Source organism: Myotis lucifugus, unplaced genomic scaffold, assembly GCF_000147115.1.
Source record: "Myotis lucifugus unplaced genomic scaffold, Myoluc2.0 scaffold_628, whole genome shotgun sequence".
Classification (NCBI taxonomy): domain Eukaryota; kingdom Metazoa; phylum Chordata; class Mammalia; order Chiroptera; family Vespertilionidae; genus Myotis; species Myotis lucifugus.
In genome coordinates this window covers 25683-42516 of record NW_005871676.1, presented here as the reverse complement: position 1 = coordinate 42516, position 16834 = coordinate 25683, and positions in this window count along the sequence as shown.

Sequence of the window (16834 nt, the reverse complement as noted above, 5' to 3'; positions counted from 1 at the left end):
GAGGGGAGAGCCGCTGCCTGGCCAGCATCCACAGCATCGACAACAGCTGTTATTTATTGAGAGCTGGTCCTTCAAACAAGCACTTACTGGGCGCCTCCGTGTGCCAGGCGCCGTGCCCAGGGCTGATCCACCTCAATTTCCCTGCCCTCGCTGAGTTCCCCTCTGGGGTGGGACCTGCTCGGGGCCAGGCTAGTCCCATTTTTCAGAAGAAGACACTGAGGACAGAGAGGGAGAGAGTGAAAGATGGGGGAGGGGTGTTGGGTGAAAGCTGAGGGGGAGGGCGGGGGGGGGGAACCCTGGGTCAGTACTAAAAAGAGGTGGAGCTAATGCGTGAATAGGGGTGACCTGGGCAGTTGGAAGGGGTGAGAAAGGAACCTTCATGGCCAGTTGCCCCACGGGCTTCCAGGTGCCTTGCCAGGAGCTGGTCCTCCAGGAGGGGTGAAGGGGTGACGCCCAGAGTTCACAGTTCTAGGCATTTTCCAGGCCTGGCCCCTAGGGAGCTAGGCAGAGCCTGGCCTTGCCCTTGGCCTTCTCTGAGTCTGTTGCCTCCTCCACGGTGGTAGTGGTGCCTTTAAAGGGCCGCTGGGGTGGGGTTCAATCAGTAAACATCTGTTTTGTTTGTCCTGAACTTGGAATGACAGGTCAGGGCTCATGCATACAGCCGGCACCACACAAATACCAGTCTCCTGGAGCTCCTCCTGCACCCCATCATCATCCCAGGCCAGCCTAGAGGGGCAGGGTGTTCTCTACCCACTGCTCCCGGGGCTTCTTGAGCCCCCAAGAGGAACAGCTCTGGCCGTGGCCAGAGGGCCCTCCATTACCCAGGGACCACTGGGAGCCTGCCCTGAGCTGCCTTCCACGGACCTTTTTCTCCATCCAGAGGTGGCTGGCTGCCTTTGCATTGTTTGCCCTTCAGCCCCGGTGATGGGGTGGCCACTTCAGCTCTAGGAATTTCAGAGATGCTTTGAGCCGGGAGTTCCACACTCTGCCACAACTGGGAACCTCTTCTAAACTGACCCTCCCCCCATGCCACAGTCCCAGAGGTCCCTTGGGCTCTCCCTCGCCCCTCTGGATATGGTCTGGGTGGGGCGTGAGACTTAGCCCTAAACCACTGATACCTTCCAGTCTTGGGCTCACTACTGATTGGGGGATGGGCAGGTAGGACTTTTGCAGGGAATCCGGGGAAACAGACTTTTGGATCTTGAGTAGCATTTGAAGCTGTTCTCCTCTTAGACAACCTCTTGAAGGAATGAAGCCACCAGGTGGAGGAGGTTAATAGTCCCGAGAGCATCATTTCACCCATAGCTGGGCTTTCACTCATGCAATCTTTATTGAACACTCTGGTTTAGGTACTGGGGTCACAGCCAAGAACAATAACACCCTCCATCCCCTACCCCTCACCCCCCCAAGGTCAAGGGTCTGCCTCAGGGCCTTTGTGCTTGCTGTTCCCTCTGTTTGGAATGCTCTTCCCTCTGATATCCCCACGGCCTACTCCATCTCATTCTTCAAGTCTCAACTCAAACATCCCACCCATCCCACACTTTAAGATGGCACCCCACAAGCCTTCTCTTTCATTCCCTGGTTTACTTTAATCTTAGCATGAACCACCACCTGACATGCTCTGTGGAACACTGTTTGTAGATTCTCTGTCTCCCTCCCCGGAATGGCAGCTTTGAGGGAAGAAGCCTTCACCTGTGTGGTCCACAGCGGTATCCCTAGTGCCTAAGACAGGGCCTAGCACACAATTGGTGCTCAGTATTGAATGAATAGAGAACCTGGAAAGGCTCCCTGTGTGGCACTGACACTGGGGTTTGAATGTCAAGAGGAGATGGGGGAGGGAAGAGAGAAAGGGGGAAGGGTGAGGGCACAGCAAGTTCAAAGGCAACTGGCCAGTAGGTTTTCTTTGGACTTAAATCAGTTTGGACTGTCTTAAATTTTTTTTTTTTAACTTAACCTTTCAACCTGGAGTGATGTAATGAGTTGCTCCTGGAGGGATGAAGTACTGGGTACTGCCACATGAGGGCGCAATGGAATCCCATTGTTGCTCTTGGACTGTAGAAAATGGGAAAATCCTCCTATATAATAAAATAGAAACATGCAAATTAACCGTCCCTCTGCTATGCTCAAGCCATGCCCACAAGCCACGCCCACCAGCCAATCAGGAGAGAGTATGCCAATTAACCCAACAAAGATGGCAGGGGCCATGGAGCTGGAGCAAGCAGGAGGCTTGGGTTGCCCCTGGCGATGGAGGAAGCCAAGCTTTCTGCCTGCCATGGCCTCCACTCCGCTCAAGGCTACAAAGTTTCAATTATAGAAGATAAATAAATCCCAGAAAAAAAGAAAAAAAGGAGAGGCTGGGAGCTTGGGTCGCCTGGGGGCGTGGCCAGCCTGAAAATGGCCATCAGCCCCTCACCTAGTCTGGCTAGGCACCCCAACAGGGACCTCCATCCTGAAGGGGCTGTGGGCAGCCTGAAAACGGCCCTCAGCCCCTCACCCAGGCTGGCCACACCTCCATGGGGTGAGGGTCCCCGCTGGGGGGCTTGGCTAGCCTGCAAACAGCCATCAGCCCCTCATCCAGGCTGGCCAGGCACCCTAGCATGACCCCCATCCTGATCCGGGACACCCTTCAGGGCAAACCAGCCGGCCCCCACCCGTGCACCAGGCTCTATCCTATATAATAAAAGGGTAATATGCAAATTGACCCTAACAGCAGAACGACTAGGAATGACTGGTCACTATGACACACACTGACCACCAGGGGGCAGACGCTCAATGCAGGAGCTGCCCCCTGGTGGTCAGTGCGCTCCCACAGGGAGAGCTCTGCTCAGCCACAAGCCAGGCTGACTGCTGCCAGCACAGCGGTGGTGGCAGGAGCCTCTCCCGCCTCCTCAGCAGCGCTAAGGATGTCAGACTGCAGCTTCAGCCTGCTCCCCGCTGACAAGTGGACATCCCCCGAGGGCTCCCGGGCTGCCATAGGGATGTCTGACTGCCACCTTAGGCTCGATCCCCTGGGGAGTGTGCCTAAGCCAGCAGGTGGACATCCCCCGAGGGGTTCCAGACTGCGAGAGGGCACAGGCCGACCTGAGGGACCCCCCCGAGTGCACAAATTTTTGTGCACCAGGCCTCTAGTAAGAGAATAAGAGAGGATATACCCATGATGATGAAAGTGATGGAGTACTTGCTTTGAGCCCTGTTTTATTCTTTTTTGTTGATGTTAATCCTCACCCGAGGATATTTTTCCATTGTTTTTTAGAGAGTAGAAGGGAGGGAGGGGTGTGTGTGGGAGAGAGAGAGAGAGAGAGAGAGAGAGAGAGAGAGAGAGATGTGAGAGAGACATTTTAATTGGTTGCCACCTGCACGTGCCTGGACAGGGGCCAGGGAATTGAACCTGCAATCCTTCAGTGCGTGGGCTGACCCTCTAACCACTGCACACACTGGCCAGGGCTTGAGTCCTGTTTTACATGTACATCAGCCCTATGAAGTAGGTACCCTACCCATTTCTCAAATGAGAAAACTGAGGCACAGGCTGAGTTACTTGCTCAAGGTTTCTCAGCTAGGAGTGGCAGAATCAGAAAAGAACAACTTAGATTAAAGTCAAAGGTTATTGGATTACTAGGGTAAACAGGTGAGCTAGGGTGCTGAAGATCCCCCAGAGCAGGGGTGGAAACCTTTTTTCTGCCAAGGGCCACTTGGATATTTATAACATCATTCACTGGCCATACAAAATTATCAACTTAAAAATCAGCCTGCTGCCCTAGCCGGTTTGGCTCAGTGGTAGAGTGTCGGCCCGTGTACTGAAGGACCCCAGGTTCGATTCTGTTCAATGGCACATACCTTGGTGGCAGGCTCCATCCCGGCCCTGGTCTGGCACCTGCGGGAGGCAACCAAACCATGTGTCTCTCTCACATCCATGTTTCTCTCTGTTTCTCCCCCTGCCTTCCACTCTCTGAAAATCAATGGAAAAATATCCTTGGGTGAGGATGAACAACTACAACAAAAATTAGCCTTTATATTTGGTGAAACATTTAATTAACTCACCCCTAATGCCTTGGCAGGGCCAGACCCAATGCTTCATGGGGGCCCTCTATGGCCTGTGGGCTGGGGTCCCCACCTCTGCTCTAGGGGGGCCCTATACGGCCTGTGGGCTGGGGTCCCCGCCTCTGCTCTAGGGGGGCCCTATACTGCCTGTGGGCTGGGGTCCCTGCCTCTGCTCTAGGGGGGCCCTATACGGCCTGTGGGCTGGGGTCCCCGCCTCTGCTCTATGGGGGCCCTATATGGCCTGTGGGCTGGGGTCCCTGCCTCTGCTCTAGGGGCTCTGGGATCATTGCACTGAGGGTAGGGCTTCCTCAGAAGCTGCAGCCCCATCTCTAAGCCATGGAATTGGTGCCTCTAAATTTTTTAAAAGTCATTTGATTCTAATTATTTTTTTAAAAAAATATATTTTTATTGACTTCAGACAGGAAGGGAAAAGGAGAGAGAGATAGAAACATCAATGATGAGAGAATCATTGATTGGCTGCCTCCTGCACATCCCTACTGGGGTTTAAGTCCGCAACCCAGGCATGTGCCCTTGACCGGAATCGAACCCAGGACCCTTCAGTCCTCAGACCGATGCTCTATCCACTGAGAAAAATCAGCTAGGGAGGTGCCTCTAACTTTTAAAAAAATATATATTTTTATTGATTTCAGAGAGGAAGAGAGAGGGCTAGAAAAAGAAACATCAATGATGAGAAAGAATCATTGATTGGCTGCCTCCTGCATTCCCTCTACTGGGATCAAGCCTGAAACCTGGGCATGTGCCCTGACTGGGAATTGAACTGTGACCTCCTCGTTCACAGGTTGACATTCAACCTCTGAGCCACACCAGCTGGGCAAATTGGTGCCTCTTTAAACGTTGAGATGAATTACACCCACTTAAGGTTAAGTGAAACTGACATAAAGCCCCACCTCTCCCAGTTTGGGAGTCAGGGAATGCCTCCTAGAGGAAGTCTCATTTAATAGGTGATCTGAAGGATGAATAAGAGCTGGCCAGTTGAAGAGGTGAGGGAGGGAGTCTCAGGCAGAGGGCATAGCATAGGCAGGGAGGTGCGAGAGTGAAGGGCATGTGGTCAGTTCCCTTTGGGATTCCTCCTGTGTCTGGAGCGAATATTTATTCAAACTCCACCCCGCCAGCAAGTCAGACAGAGAAAGACAAATACTGTATGATGTCACTTACATGTGGAATCTAAGTAAATTGGTGGTTGCCAGGAGTTGGGTGAGGGCAAAATAGGGAGACGTTGCTCAAAGGGTACAAACTTCCAGTTATGAGATGAATAATTCAGGCCTCTAGTAATAATAATAATACTGTATTGTGTACTTGAAAGTTGCTAAGAGACTAGATCTTAAATGTCCTCACCACAAAAAAGAACTGGTAATTATATGAGATGATGGTGTATGCATATAGGGTGTCCCCAAAAATGTATACACACTTTGAATGATTATAAAGTCAGTTGTTTGGGGAGAAACCAAGATGGCGGCATAGGTAAACACCTGAAATTTCTGCCTCACACAACCACTTCAAAAATACAACTAAAAGACAAAACGGACATCATCCAGAACCACAGGAAGGCTGGCTGAGTGGAAATTCTACAACTAGAAGGAAAGAGAAAAGCACACTGAGACTCAGAGGAGGTGCGTAAGTAAAGTGCAGAGGTACGGAGGCGCACGTGGAAAGGGCTGGCAACTGAGGATGTGGTTGTCTTTTTCAATTGGGAGGGAGACACATGCTCCCGATGGCCCTGACTCAAGTTCCGGGTGAGTCTCTGGGGACCCAGACTCATACGGGGAGAAACTGGACTGTCTGGCATCCGGCGGAACTCGAGGGCGGCTTTCTCTCAGAGGTGCTTGCAGTGATTACCGCGGAACACTGAGACCCGGGACCTCTTGGGGCAGGGCTGAGGATCAGCCATAGCTGTTTGCTCTGCCCTGTTGATTCCCTGAGACCCCGCTCCACCCAAGCTGTGTGCAGAGGCTTTTGCATATGAATGACCTGGCCCTTTGCAATCTAAAAATACCTAACAAACTGCAGCTGGGTCAGAGAGACCCAGATCATCCAAAAGAAGGCCCAAGGCCCCACAGCAGCTTTCATTGCTTCACAGCTGGGTCTCATCTGGGCACCTCCAAATCCCAAACAAAGAAGAGGAATCTGCAGATCTCTCCGTACCTCCTGCTAGGTAGCCTCAGGCAGAGGCTAAATTAGCACCTCCTTAGAGATCCAAGTGCCAGTGTACCCAGTGGTCAGAGTGGGACCATCCAGATTACAACTCCTCAGATCCATAAGGGACACACTCAGGGGGCAGACTCAGTGAGCACCAAAGCCCCACTGAAACAAGTCTTGCCCTATAAGGGTGTCTCCAACACAGAAGTTCTCCCACCGTAGACATAGCTGAATCTCACAGCCAATTGGCCTGGAGGTCAATTCCTCCCAGTGATACCTACAACAATCAAGGCTTAACTACAACAAGACTGTGCGCAAAGCCCACAAAGGGGTGCACCAAGAATGTCTACCTCAGGTAATTGGGACACTTAGCACAGAAATCCACTCTATCGACACAGCAAAGCATAAAAAATGCCGAGACAAAGAAACAGGACACAAATGACAGAAATGGAGGAAAGCAAACTACTGGATTTAGAGTTCAAAACCACACTTTTAAGGTTTTTCAAGAATTTTCTAGAAACCGCCGATAAATTTAGTAAGACCCTCAATAAGTCTAGTGAGACCCTCGAGGATATGAAAAAGGACCAACTAGAAATTAAGCATACACTGGCTGAAATAAAGAATATTATACAGAGTTCCAAGAGCAGACTAGAGGATCACAAGAATCAAGTCAAAGATTTGAAATACGAAGAAGCAAAAAACACCCAACCAGAAAAGCAAAAAGCAAAAAGAATCCCAAAATATGAAGATAGTGTAAGGAGCCTCTGGGACAACTTCAAGCATACCAACATCCGAATTATAGGGGTGCCAGAAGAAGAGAGAGAGCAAGATATTGAAAACCTATTTGAAGAAATAATGACAGAAAACTTCCCCTACCTGGTGAAAGAAATAGACTTACAAGTCCAGGAAGCGCAGAGAACCCCAAACAAAAGGAATCCAAAGAGGACCACACCAAGACACATCATAATTAAAATGCCAAGAGCAAAACACAAAGAGAGAATCTTAAAAGTAGCAAGAGAAAAACAGTCAGTTACCTACAAGGGAATACCCATACAACTGTCAGCTGATTTCTCAACAGAAACTTTACAGGCCAGAAGGGAGTGGCAAGAAATATTCAAAGTGATGAATAGCAAGAACCTACAACCAAGATTACTTTATCCAGCAAAGCTATCATTCAGAATTGAAGGTCAGATAAACAGCTTCACAGATAAGAAAAAGCTAAAGGAGTTCATCACCACCAAACCAGTATTATATGAAATGCTGAAAGGTATCCTTTAAGAAGAGGAAGAAGAAGAAAAAGGTAAAGATAAAAAAATTATGAACAACAAATACATATCTATCAACAAGTGAATCTAAAAATCAAGTGAATAAAAAATCTGATGAACAGAATAAACTGGTGAATATAATAGAATCAGGGGAATAGAAAGGGAGTGGACTGAATTCTCAAGGAGAAAGGAGTGTGGGGGTGTGGGGATGTGGGAAGAGACTGGACAAAAATCGTACACCTATGGATGAGGACAGTGGGGGGCGGGTAAGGACAGAGGGTAGAGTGGGAACCGGGTGGAGGGGAGCTATGGGGGGAAAAAAGAGGAACAACTGGAATAATCTGAACAATAAAGATTTAAAAAAATAAAAAAAATAAAGTCAGTTGTTTATTAACATACAGTTCATTTCAAAATTTAAAAGACTCTACAGAAATGAGTAATTTATTTTGCTAACACCTGTTTTCAAACTGATGACCATTCTGGTCTAGGCACTGCTGATAATGCAGAGCAATGGAATCACAAACATCAAGAATCATTTTGTTCACTATTTGTGCACCTCAATTTGTCAACTGTTGCCGGTTTAGTACCATAAGCTTTATCTTTTATGTATCTCCATAAAAAGTCTAGTGGATACATTTTCTTTATTCAAAGCTTAGTCTGGCTTCACGCATTATTTCAAATCAGTTAAGCCTGAAAAGAAGTGAAAATTAAGTGAGTTAGCCCAGCTGGTGTGGCTCAGTGGTTGAGCATCGACCATGACTCAGGAGGTCACGGTTAAATTCCCAGTCAGGGCACAAGTCTGGATTGTGGGCTTGATCCCCAGTAGGGGGCGTGCAGGAGACAGCCAATCAATGATTCTCTCTTATCATTGATGTTTCTCTCTCTCCCTCTCTCTTCCTCTCTCTGGAATCAATAAAAGCACATTTTAAAAATTAAGTGAGTTATTAGCTGTTAAAGTATGTATACATTTTTTGGGATACTCTGTGTCCCAAAAAATGTACACATACTTTGAATAATTATAAAGGCAGTGTTTGTACTTAAACTGCATTTTCAAACTTCCAGGAGCATTTTAGGATGAATTTCCTTTGTTGAAAGCTTAGTCTGGCTGAAAAAAAAGAAGCACCAATTGAGCTATCAGCTGTTAAAGTGTGTGTGCATGTTTTTGGGACACCCTGTATATAAAGTCACTATGTTGTAGGCCTTAAACCTAAAGAATGTTAGAGGCCAATCATATCCCAGTTAAAGCTGGGGCAAAAGAAAACACAACAAAAAAACAAGCTCTGCCTGGCAAATGTACCACAAACCTTCCACCAGTTTCCAGTGAGTCCCGAATTTCCCCTCCTACCTCCCACGCTCACCCCCCATCCTGGCATCCACAGGTCCCCCCTTTCATCCTCCCCAGCTTTGGGACCTGCTGTTGGGAACATCACCCTTTTTTTTGTTTTTGTTTTTGTTTTGTTAATCCTCACTCAAGGATATTTTTTCCATTGAATTTTAGATAGAGTGGAAGGGAGGGGGAGAGACAGAGAGAGAAACATGGATGTGACAGAGACACATCAACAGGTTACCTCCCACACACACCCTGACCAGAGCCTGGTATGGAGCCTGCAACTGAGGTACGTGCCCTTGGCCAGAATGGAACCCGGGACCTTCAGTCTTCAGGGTGATGCTCTATCCCCTGAGCCAAACTGGCCAGGGAGGGATCATTGCTCTGGCCCCTCTGTTGCTGGGGGCAGAGATGGCTCCCTGTGCCACCCCCAGTGTGTGGCCGGTGATTATTCTGGAGCTCAACAAGCTGTGGCCTTGATATAAACTTCAAGCTTGGCTGCTTCCTTGTCCTGCCTCCCCTGGACCCTCTGTACTGCACTCGGCATACCCAGGTGAGTGGTGGTCCTCGGGCTTTCTGCTCCTGTTCCACCCAGAGGTGTCTGGCACTTGGGAGAGTGTGAGTAATCCCCCTCGCGCCTGAATGGACGCTAGTGTGTTGTGACCTCCTTGCATCTTGCCTGTGTGTCTGTGTGGCAGAGGTCAGTGAGCGGGACACTCAGGCAAGAGACCGAGTTGGCCTGTTGGATTCCAATTCTTCATCATTAACCGCTGTCCATCAGCTCTGGGGACCAGAGACCCCCCAGGTGGCCTGTTTGTCTGGACAGCCATCTCACCGCCCTCAGGGAGGCTGCCCCCAATGGAGCACTCATCCAGGTGTGCTCCCTTCTCCAGGGTGGTGCTGGTCTCGCTGAGGGGGCCAGAGTGATAAGCGGGAGCTGGCGAAGACCAGGAGGGACAAGGGGGCCTGGGATGGGAGGTCCAGCTTGAGAAGGAAACGGATGTGGGGAATACCATGAGAGGTACAGTTTCCACTCCAGAGGATCAGCTGAGGGGCAGTGTCCAGGGCAAACCAAGACCCTAATGGACACTCAATGCCTGGCCTGCTGGGCCCCATCAGGGCTGTGACCTTGGCCCCAGGTAGCAGAAAAACCTCTAGAGAAGCCAGTGTGTGATCTGGTCCTTAGACTGTGCATGCAGGGATGGTTCAGTGGGACTGTGAACTTGGAAAACAAAATGTGATGGTCCCCAGGAGGGGCCCTGGGTGTGGGGCTCTGGAGGTTAAAGGGGGACCTGGAGAGATGGAGGGGGAACCTTGACTCTTGCTTAACTGCTGTGTGTCCCTAAGAAAGTTGCTCAGCTTCTTGGAGCCTCATTTTGTGCACCTGTGAAATGCAAATGCCAATATTGACACTCTATGGGGGCTCAGCTCTTGTCTTTTGGATGAGAGGCTGGAAGTAGTGTCTCTGGCAGTCATGGCAGGAAGCCAGACAGCTCCAGACCAGCTCCATTATTCTCTTGTCGGCCCAGGACATCCAGCACACAGTAGGTGCCACCTGTGAAGGCTCTTCTTTAAATCTTGAGTTTCTTTCTCCATTTCTCACCTGTCCCACTGGTCAGGCAGGCACACATGGTGTCTAAGTGTAGACTCTGGGGTCAGGCAGCCTGGGTTCAAATCCTGGCTCTGCCACTTATTAGCTGCGTGACCTTGGGCAAGTCACTTCACCTCTCTGTGCTTCCAGGTCTGCATTTGCAAATGGGTTTAATCACACTCTCTCATCATGGGGTCCTTGTGAGAATAAAATGAAGGATTAGACCTGGGGTGCCTGGTACATAGTAGGTGCTATAAAACCATATTGCATGCCACTGATTATTATTCCTGGCCCATGTTTTAGGCTCCAGACTCTTTTGGGGCTGCAGGTGACAGATCTCTCTATGCTGATCACTTCCTATTCCATCCCAAAAAGTAGAATTAAGGCAGTGGTCTTCCCCCCAGGGGACATCTGGCAATGGCCGGAGACATTTTAGGTTGTCACACTGGGGGAGGGTACTACTGGCACCTAGTGGACAGAGGCCAGGGGTGCTGCTCAACATTCTACAACGCACAGGATCTTCCCCGTTATAAAGAATGTCCTGGCCCCAAATGCAAACTATATGGAGGTGGACCAACCCGGGGGTAACTGAGAGTAGGGGCCCAGAGTCATACCCTCTACTTCTTAGCCTTGCTGAGCCTCACTTTCCTCATCTGCAAAATGGGGATAACCGATAGTATCAATGACAAAGGGGATCTTGGGAGGATTAAGTGAGTTAAGAATGTGAGGGATTTAGCCTTGAAGAAAATGTAGGCAGCAAAATATCAGACATCTCACGTAGCAAAATTTTCACTGTTACAACACCTAGGGCAAGAGAAAGAAAGGAAAAAATAAACAAGTGTGACTACATCAAAATAAAAAGCTTCTGCACAGCCAAATAAACCAGCATCAAAGTGAAAAGGGAGACCACTGAATGGGAGAACGTATTTGCCAATGATACATCTGATAAGGGTTAATTTCCAAAATATATAAAGAACTCATATAACTCAACAAAAGGAAGACAAATAATCTAATTAAAAAATGGACAGAGGACCTAAATAGACACTTCTCCTAAGAGGACATACAAATGGCCAAGAGACATATGAAAAAATGCTCAACATCACTAATCATCAGAGAGATGCAAATTAAAACGATAATGAGGTACCACATCACACTTGCCAGAATGGCTCCCATTAATAAATCAACAAGTGACACCACCACCACCACCACCCCACCCCACCACCACCACCCACCAAAAAGAAAAAAACAAAAAAACAACAACAAAAAACCCAACAAAATAAATCAACAAATGACAAGTGCTGGCGAGGATGTTCAGAAAAAGGAACTTAGTGGACTGCTGGTGGGAATGCAGACTGGTACAACCACTGTGGAAAACAGTGTGGAGTTTCCTCAAAAAATTAAAAATGGAACTGCCATTTGACCCAGTGACCCCCTTCTAGGAATATACCCAAAGAAGCCTGAAACACCAATCAAAAAGAATATATGCACCCCTATGTTCATAGCAGTGTTATTTACAATAGCCAAGATCTGGAAACAGCCCAAGTGCCCATCAGTAGATGAGTGGGTCAAAAAGCTGTGGTACATTTACACCATGGGATACTATGCAGCAATAAAAAAGAAGGACCTCTTACCCTTTGAGACAACATGGAGGGACCTGGAGAGTATTATGCTAAATGAAATAAGCCAGTCAGAGAAAGACAAATATCACATGATCTCACTTATATGTGGAATTTAATGAACAAAAGAAACTGACAAACAAAAGAGATGCAGAGACATGGAGGCATGAAAGAGGGGGTGTGGGAAGAGATTAACCAAAGAACTTGTATGCATATATGCACAACCCATGGACACAGACAATAGTGTGGTGAAGGTCTGGTGAGGGGATGGAAATGGGGAGGAGGGGTCAGTGGGGGAAAAAGGGGGGCATCTGTAATACTTTCAACATTAAAGATATATTAACAAGAATGTATTCACAAGCTTCCAGCCTGGTCCAGACCACCCCGTTCTCTCATCTGGACTATTGCTATTTTTGCCCCACAGTGTATCCTCCACAAGCAGCTGCGGGCGGGGGGGGGGGGCGGTTAGGGGATCTGTTTGAATCTGTGTTACATTATGTCATTCAAAGCCCTGTGGTGTCTCCATCTCACTCAGAGTAAAGGCCAAGTGTCCCCAAAGATCCAACCCTGCATTTCCTCCCTGCCTCCCTCTCCCCCCACTCTGCTTCTGCCACACTGGCCTCCTCACTGTTTCTCAGGCATATCAGGCACACTCCCACTCAGGACCTTTGCACATGCTGTTTTCCTTTTCTAGAATGATCCTCTCCTAAATATCTGCATGGCTCATTTCTGCCGGAAGCCGGTCCATCCTTGCTGCTTGACACAGTCACTGCAGGGAAGAAACATCTGCACAGCATATGTTTCAAGGCACCTGGCGTATATGGCATACTGTTCTTAATATGTTTGCTCCCCTTCTTAGCACTATGTGTTTTAACCAAGGTCACCTCTCCGAGAAATGTTGTTTCCCCAGGTAGGGATTTTTCCCTGAAGTTAGGGAGGGAATAAAACCCCTTAACTAAGTGCCAGGCGGGTAGTTAATCACTTTAACTACAAACAATCAGGCTTAAGCTACATAATCTTTACTCCCAGGAATGGAGATAAGAAACGCCCTAACCTTTGGAATAGAAATTGATAGGATTAAAATCAACTGGTATAAATACAGATGTAACAAGACAATAAAACACAGAATCTGGCTGGAGATCCTGGATAGAACCTGGCTAGGCTGCTGATCAACTGAACGCTGTCTCTGTGTCATTCCTTCTTCGCTGACTCCGTCCACACCTTTGGGAACCCCTGGACCTGCTGGGGTTGGACTCCAACACATTTCCTCACTTCCTTCACATTTTACTTAAGTTGACTTCTCAATAAGATCTTCCTTTCTACCCATTCCAAAACTTCAACTCATGTCAACACTTCATATCTCCCTATTTTGCCTTATATTTTCTCCTTAGCTTTGACCCAATATGCTATATATTTTATCTTCTTTACTGACTGTCTCCCCCACTAATACTTCAAAGCCGTGAGGGAAGTCATTTTTATCTGTTTTCTTCACTGCCATCTTCCTAGCACCAAGAAGAAAGTCTGGCATATAATGAATGCTCAATTATTTGATGAATAAATGAAAGAGGTTCTTCAAGAAAAAAAGAATGTAAGGCATTTAGGACAGGATCTGAGTTAGTGTGGACTCTTGTCATTATTATTAGTGACTAGTAGCCCGGTGCACGAAATTCCTGCACATTAAAAGGGAATTAATTGCCCTAACCGGTTTGGCTCAGTGGATAGAGCATCGGCCTGCGGACTCAAGGGTCCCAGGTTCGATTCCAGTCAAGAGTATGTACCTTGGTTACGGGCACATCCCCAGTGGGGAGTGTGCAGGAGGCAGCTGATCAATGTTTCTGTTTCATCGATGTTTCTAACTCTCTATCCTTCTACCTTCCTCTCTGTAAAAAATCAATAAAATATATTTTTAAAAAAGGGAATTAATTAGCAGAGATTTTAATATTGCTATTTGCCCTTTCTCTATAATAGAAGTGTGAGAGATGAAAGGAAATTAGTAAAATGTATATGAAGATAATATATAAATTTATTAATAAATAAACAGTAACAAAAGGATATAACAACAACAGAGGCATGATATAAAAACGACAAAAAATGATATGAAAACAACAAAAACATGATATGAAAACAACAGTAATGCAAACAATGACTGATAAAGTGATTAAACTTATTCTAATGTATCCCTGTACACCACATTAAAAGTAAAAACACTTTCAGAGTGCTTGACTAATTTCCCTTGTGATGAAGTACTTAGAAATTTAACTGTAACATCACATGCTTTTCAAACTCGAGAGAAAGCAACATATAACTGACCATGTGCAAAAATGGGTTCAGGTAGGAATAGGCCTACTTTGTCTAGAGTTTGTCCTTGTGATTTATTAATAGTCATCACAAATGCTGGCATCACGGGAAACTGTTGTCGAATCAATTTAAATGGGAGGCCAGTGTCAGATGGGGACAAATTAATTCTTGGAATCAGAACAGCCTCTCCCTCTGCAGATCCTGTTAATACTTCAACTTTGATAATGTTAGGTCATAATCTTTTGATAATAAATCTGGTACCATTACAAAGACCCCATTTACTATTGAGATTTCTCAATAGCATGATGATTGCACCCACTTTCAATTTTAATTTATGACACGGCATTCCCGAAGGAGTAATACTATTAAGAAATTCGATGGGAAAATTTTCCTTTTCAGCATCATCTGTGGAATCAATGGAATCATCACTCAAATATGTGTGAAAATCTCCATCGAGTATATCCAAATTTTCTTCATTTAATTTTTGAACATGCTCACTTTTTGGACAAAGAATTGCACGTTTAGATATGTTTTTAATATTATCTATAGCAGTGGTTCTGAACCTTGGCTGCACATTAGAATCACCTGGGAATCTTTTTAAAATCCCTGACTCCCTGGGCCTGATCCTCCGGAAATTGATTCTGTGTTATGGGGTGGGGCCACAATATTAGTAACAAAGAAACAGAATTAAAACTTTATTGTGGGGAGCCGCTACAGTGTTTTGGACGGGTTCAAGCCTTGGACTGATGAGAGGGCACAGTCCTCTCATTGCCATGTGCAAGTCCCAGCTTGGAGGGCAGGGCCCTCCCCGCACAATTATAGCCAACAGCTGTAGTTGTAAGCTTGAACCTATGGTCCGAACACGTGGCCCCACGTGCCTGAGTGATGTAGGCTTGATAGAGTTCAGGTTCATGTAGTTGAGTAGGATTGAAACCCAGGAGAATGTTGTAAACATCTTAGTCACGCCCTTACTTTGCCTCATAGCATCTGCTATAAAATAAAGGCATGGCTGTGAGCATGGTCTCTGTCTCTCAGAGAAGCAGCATCCCACTGAGACCTGGCTTTCATTCTCTTGTCTGTCTTTTCTAAGCCTTTCAGCCGCCCCCCACTCAGGTTCACCTTGGCCGTGCTGGTGCGGCACACTTTATAAAGATATGTCTCCATGCTCCGAGGGCTGGTTCCTGCCTCAAACCCCGCCTTTACAGGAAACAGCTCTGGGAAACAGCTCAGGGGAGGGTGCAGCCGTTGCCAAGACAACCCCTGCAGGACTGACTTCCTTCCGCTTGGTAGTGGTTCTGGTCGTGATGAACACCACCCAGGGTTTTTATATAAGTAGACAAGGATGTGGTGGCAGTATGTGTCTCCTGTTGAACTGTCCCCTCATTTCAGAACTCAGCCCATGTTTGACCCCCACCCAGGCCCCAGTGCCCCAGAGCCAAGTAGGATCACGGACCACTGCTGACACCAGAACTGGCAGTGCTCAGCTTACCCATGGCTGAGACTGTGCTGTGAGCACCTAGGCTGGGGCTGGACACTCCCTCAGGGAGGCTTGTGGATCACGTGAGAAACAGAATTCAATATATTATAATCCATCTTAACCTCTACTCAGAGCCCACATTCAGCTGCAGGGGGTGGGAGGGAAACCTGAATCCCCATGAATTCAGGTGCCCCCTGCCCGGTGGTGGGTTAAAAGAAGATAGAGGATCAGTAACCAGGCAGCCTGGGTTGGAATCTGGCTTTGCCATTTATCAGCTGTGTGATTTTGGGATGTGACTCAACCCCTGAAAATGGGGACAATAATAGTAACCTCTTTACAAAGGGATCTCTATGAGGAAAAAATGGCCAATATGTACCAAGCACGGAGAACAGGATCTGGTACCCAGTAAGCACAGTAAATGTAATTGACGATGGCGACGATGGTGATGGCCGTGGTGGTGCCTGTGGTTGACCACACGAAACCAGTGTTGTGGGTGGCTGGTGCAGGGTTTCTCACCCTTAGCACCACTGACATTTTGGGTTGGATAGTTCTCAGTTGTGGGGGGCTGTCCTGTGCATTAGAATGAGCAGCATCTCTAGCCTCTACCCACCTGATGCCAGTAGCACCCCCTAATTCTAATTCTGTCAATCAAAGTTGTCTGCTGACACTGCCCAATGTCCCGTGGGGTGGAGGCAGAACTGACTGGGTGAGAGCCACTGATCTCTCTCAGGTCATCTTCAGTCTGCACTGGCATCTACTGGAATGAGTTGTGTCCCTTTCAGTCTGTGGTGATAATTCTTTCAGCATCCCAACTTTTTTTTTCTGAGACAGCCCCTCTTTTTTTTTTTAAGTTAATCCTTTAATGGATTTTTTAGAGCAAGAGGAAGGGAGAGAGAGAGATAGAAACATCAATGATGAGAGAAACTTCATTGGTCAGCTGCCTCCTGCACACCCCCTACTGGGGACCAAGCCTGCAACCTGGGGATGTGCCCTGACTGGGAATCGAACCAGTGACCTCTTGGTTCATGGGTCAACACTCAACCAATTGAGCTACATTGGCTGGGC